The sequence below is a fragment of the Pseudophryne corroboree genome, chromosome 1 (assembly GCF_028390025.1).
Source record: "Pseudophryne corroboree isolate aPseCor3 chromosome 1, aPseCor3.hap2, whole genome shotgun sequence".
Classification (NCBI taxonomy): Eukaryota; Metazoa; Chordata; class Amphibia; order Anura; family Myobatrachidae; genus Pseudophryne; species Pseudophryne corroboree.
The window spans coordinates 631827630-631833156 of record NC_086444.1 but is presented as its reverse complement, the minus strand read 5'-3'; the positions used below and the strand labels follow the sequence as shown (position 1 = coordinate 631833156).

Here is a 5527-nt window from a genome sequence, read left to right as displayed (position 1 = left end):
TACACACACATATACACTATGGTTATATTTCTCCGGCAGGGTCCACAGGTTATCCACAGGATAACAATGGGATATGATGGAGCGACAGCGGATTAGCACCAAACGATCACAAGCTTTGTGGCCTCCCAGGATGCAATGAGCCCATCCAATATATCTCCGCCCTCTGGCTCAGGCAAATCAGTTTTTTGTTTGGTGCGGCAGGAGCCGGACCATGGTCAGAGGGCTGCTGGTCTAGGGCAGCCCTAAGCTTTCTTATTTTATTTTTATAATCTTACTATGTTTTTGAGCGATCTTTCTTAACAGCGTCTTATACGCATATTGGATAGAGTCGCTCCAACAACTCTCTGCCGGGTCACAACAACGCTTACCCATGTGTACAGTGCTGTCTCGACGGGCGTCTGTGTCGGATATACTAGCAGGTCCAGCAGACATTACCAGGCTGTGGCCGGAGCACGGGGAGAAGGTAAGGCATCGGTTCCCCGTAGTCGGGGAATACGGACACAGCCGCACTGTATTGGAAAGAGACTACCAAACAGTAGCTGACGCGCCGCCACCACGGGTGCTCCAGCGCTAGGCCTTAGGGATCATAAGGCACCAGGAATAGTATGAGGCTGCGATCCCTAGGGTTGACGTCAGCGGTGGGGAGTTAGACGCTCTCCTGGTCGCTTCTCCCCCCCAGTTCATGACCACTTTCTGCGAGTCTCCCGCCATGAACTGTTGCCTTACTTCCATCTCAGACGCTACAACGAGATATCTCGGTCACAGCATAGGACGCTGCGGCTGTGTTCACTAAGCACTACTGCGAGGAGACCCGGTCGCAATACAGGTGTCTGTATGGCCGGTGCGTCTGTATGCACAGTGCGTCTGTGTTCACTTAAAGTTCCCAGAGCGGCGGTGTACACTAGTAGCGTCTGGATTCACTCAGCATTCGCTAACGTATTGATCGATCTTGGAAGTGAGGTGAGTCTCCCTGTATCCCACTCTACCGAGTATGGGTTATACAGCACTAAATTTCTATCTACTTTTGTCAGTATGCATAGTTAAGTTTAAGTGCCTATTGCATATGAGTCTGTGTACATTACTGTGGTTTTCTTCGCAATGCGTCTGAATACGTTAAGATCTGTATAAAACAGAATTCAGTAACATGTACTCCTACATACTTTTAAATGTGTTTGTAGTTGATTATGTGCTCATATGACTAATATATAACATGTGACTGACTGCTAGTGTGATTGCTGACTTTAATATATGTTTGTAAGTTGGTCTTCTGATCCTCAATGCTGGTGCATGGGTAAGGGTCAGATTGATATCACTTTAGAACAATAAAGTGGTTACAGTCACAAATTGTGTAGTACACTGTGAAAGTGCTGACTATTTATCATGTCTAAGAGCGGCAAAGGTAACGAGAGTACACTTACAGTAACACCAACACTCATATCATGTCTTGCAAAAACTGTATTATCCTCTCTGATCTGGTACAAAATGGTTTATGTGTAAAATGGTTTGCTTATCAGCATAATACAAGGCAGATCCCTGATCTACGTCAAGTACAGATAAATCCCCTTTGGGGCGATGTTTGCACAGACCTTGTCCAGTATAGCTGAAAGGTTAATTCCTACAGTTTCGATACCAGGAAGAGGGTTCATTATTAACCCATACAGCTTCTCTAATAAAATAAGCTGAGAAACCGAGTGTAAATGGGTTCACTACGGCTGGCCGGCGGTCGGGCTCCCGGCGACCAGCATCCCGGCGCCGGGAGCCCGACCGCCGGCTTACCGACAGCTTGGCGAGCGCAAATGAGCCCCTTGCGGGCTCGCTGCGCTCGCCACGCTACGCGCGCTACACTATTTTATTCTCCCTCTATGGGGGTCGTGGACCCCCACGAGGGAAAATAAGTGTCGGTATGCCGGCTGTCGGGCTCCCGGCGCCGGTATACTGAGCGCCGGGAGCCCGACCGCCGGCAAACAGAAGACCACCCGTGTAAATAAATTATCAACTGCACAGGCTACACAGGATGGTTCCTCAGACGATGAAAGCTTTATATACTCTTCTTCGGCATACAGAGAACAGGTAAAAGGTGTCAGCTCAGTGAATATAGCTGAGTTAATGAGAGCAGTAAAGGCCTTTCTGTCCTTAGGGTATTCAGCAGAGCCTGTGTTAAAAATAAGGTACCTATGTTTAAATGTCCCCAAAAAATAGGGCCTCCTCATGGGGACTCCAGCAGCTGATAAAAATCATGGAAAAGGTTTGGGCTAAACCCAATAAAGAATACAGGTTCCCAGTAAATGGGATTCCAGATATCCTTTTCCAGCTGGGGACTGTTTAAAAATTGGAAATGCCTCCTAAGGAGATACGCATATCATTTGATAGTGCGAAAATATATATGGCCTTTGACGTCAACATCAAAAGAGGTATGTTTTTCTGAAAACCAAATTGTCTCTGTCTGGGGCAGTCATAAGGCCAGCCATGACTTCACCGTGCAATCTACAGCCACACCACACTGGATAGGCCCAATCTCACTAGATTTTGGAAGCTAAGCAGTGTTGGGCCTGGTTAGTTCTTGGATGGGAAACCACCTTGGAATACTAGGTGCTGTAGGTACACTGGGCTGAGGTACTGGAAGGTTTTTCAGCGCCTGCAAGGGAGCAGGAATCCCATATAGCTCATATGGACACTAATGTTCTAGGGCATCAGTATTAACAATAGTTGCTCGCAGAGCAGGTTTGCTTACATACATGAAAAGCTGATTCAGAATCAAAGAAGGTTCTGGAAACTTTGCCTTTGGCTGGAAGTTTCTGTTGGTAAGGAGTTAACAGATATTCTGGAGTCAAAATCAGACTCCAAGTAGGTCGCGTTTCCTTCCACATATAACCCCAAACATAGGGGTCCCGTTTCGGCCTTGTCGGTCATAACGGAACGTAACAATAAGTTTGGTAAGGCAAAGAAGCAAAGGCAAACAGAGGGGCAGCTTCCAAACCAGAGGATAAGCCATCAGCAGGATGGTGCCGGCCTCCTTATGGGGGACCCCAGGATAGGGGGCCAACTTATTCAGTTTGCACAGATCTGGTAACAGTCTATAAACAGATGCTTGGGTGCAAGAAGCGGTATCTCTAGGTTATGTTTCTCTTCTCTGTTTCTCTAGAAGCATCTTTCTCGAAGGTTCTGTTCCAGTCCATCTCAGGTAGAGGCGAAGGACAGGGGTTTGCAAGAAGCAGTTCAGAAATTGCTTTTGTCAGAAATAGTCATTCCAGTAACCCCTGCACAATCAGGACAGGGGTTTTACTCCAACCGGGTTTGGGTTCAGAAGGATCCTTTCACCCCAATCTCAAAATCCTAAACAGATAAGTTTGGGTACCACGGTTCACATGGAGACGTTGCGCTCCATAGTTTTGGCATGGAGCCAGAGAATTACATGGTATCCCTGGATAGTCAGGATGCATACCTACAGGTTCCTATAGCACTGTTCCGTCAGTGTTATCTCAAGGTTCACCATCCTCCAGCAACATTTTCAGTTCCAGACCTTACCCTTTGGGTTAGACACAGCCTCCAAAGTATTTACCAAAATTATGAGGAATATGGCAGCTTATCTCCGTAAGAAGAGGATAAGAAAATTGCCATACCTCGACCACCTTTTTTATCCTGGCACAGGAAGGGCTTCTGTGCCATCTCCAACAGACAATGACTTGTCTGCAGAGGCACTGGTGGTTCATAAATTGGGCAAAGTCATCTCTGGTTCCGTCACAACGGATGACTCACTGTGGGGCTGTACTGAATTCAAGTCTGCAGAAAATGGATTACCTCGGAACAAGATATCCAAGGTACAATCAAGTACTCAGGAGTTGTTACACAGTCAAATGATATCAATCCACGCAGCTATGCGACTGATGGGTTTGATGGTGTCAACATTCGACATGGTGGAGTATGTACAATTCCACTCAAGACCTCGGCAGCATCTGATTCTAGCCAGATGGAATGGAATACATCAAATAATAAAGAAACAGACTATGGTACTTTCACACAAGGGGGGTAATTCCAAGTTGATCGCAGCAGGAAATTTTTTAGCAGTTGGGCAAAACCATGTGCACTGCAGGGGAGGCAGATATAACATGTGCAGAGAGAGAGAGATTTGGGTGTGGTGAGTTCAATCTGCAATCTAAATTGCAGTGTAAAAATAAAGCAGCCAGTATTTACCCTGCACAGAAACAAAATAACCCACCCAAATCTAACTCTCTCTGCAAATGTTATATCTGCCCCCCCCTGCAGTGCACATGGTTTTGCCCAACTGCTAAAAAATTTCCTGCTGCGATCATTTTGGAATTACCCCCAAGGTGAGAAAGTCATCAGCCTGGTGGTTACAGACATCCCATCTAGACAAAGGGAGAACCTTTTGGATATCAGATGGGAGATACTGACAACGGATGCCAGTCTCCAGGGCTGGGGAGAAGTGTCCGGAAGATTATGGTTCCAGGGACAATGAACCATAGAAGAAAGTTGCCTGCCAATAAATCTGTTATAACTTCGGGCCATATATGGCACTGATTCAGGCAAAGGACACTCTTCAAGGAAGACCAGTCCAGATCCGCTTGGACAATTTAACAGTGGGGGAATACCTCAACCATCAGGGAGGAACGCACAGCCAAACAGCAATGAAGGAGGTAAGTCACATACTAAAGTGGCCAGAACTCCATCTTCCAGCATTGTCCGCAGTATTCGTTCCGGGAGTCCTAAACTGAAGCGGATTTTCTCAGTCGACACGCCATTCAAGCAAGCGAATGGGCTCTACACCCAGAAGTCTTTCAGACTCTGGTAGACAAGTGGGGTTTGCCAGAGATAGATCTCATGACATCCCGTCTGAACAACAAAGTGCCCGCATACGGGGCAAGAACAAAGGATCCCGGAGCGATCTTTGTGGATGCCTTGTCAGTGAAATGGGAGTTTCATCTGGTGTATCTATTTCCTCCGATCATACTGCTACCAGGATGGTGAGGAAGATAAAAGAAGCAAAGGGTGCCGTTATTCTAATATCTCCGGCTTGGCCCAGAAGGCAGTGGTACACAGATCTGCAGAGAATGTTGATGGATGCTCCACGTCTGCTCCCTCAACATCCAGATCTACTAAGGCAGGGTCCTTGTTATCACAGGCATCTGGATCGACTATCGTTGATGGCATGGCTCTTGAAACCTCTATCCTGAAGTCAAGAGGATTCTTGCTACAGGTAAATTCAAACAATGCACAGAGCAAGGAAACCCTCCTCAGCTCGCATTTATCACTGAATATGGCGGGCCTATATTCATGGTGCAGAGAAAGAAATATCGACCCGAAATCTTTCAGAGTATCCAGGGTCTTAGATTTCCTTCAGACAGGAATGGATAAGGGTTTGAAGGTGGCTTCTTGAGAGTAGAAGTATCAGCATTGACTGTAGGGTTCCAAAAAGAAAATTGCCAATTTACAGGATGTGCATACTTTTTCCAGAGAATGCTGCGCATTCAACTTCCTTTTGTTCTTCCTACAGTGCCTTGGGACTTAA

At 46.6% G+C, this 5527-nt stretch overlaps 1 pseudogene; it reads left to right on the top strand.

The window, feature by feature from the left end:
• The first annotated feature begins 2482 nt into the window (after positions 1–2482).
• On the top strand, positions 2483–2601 carry LOC134937885 (5S ribosomal RNA; annotated as a pseudogene).
• The last annotated feature ends 2926 nt before the right edge of the window (positions 2602–5527 follow it).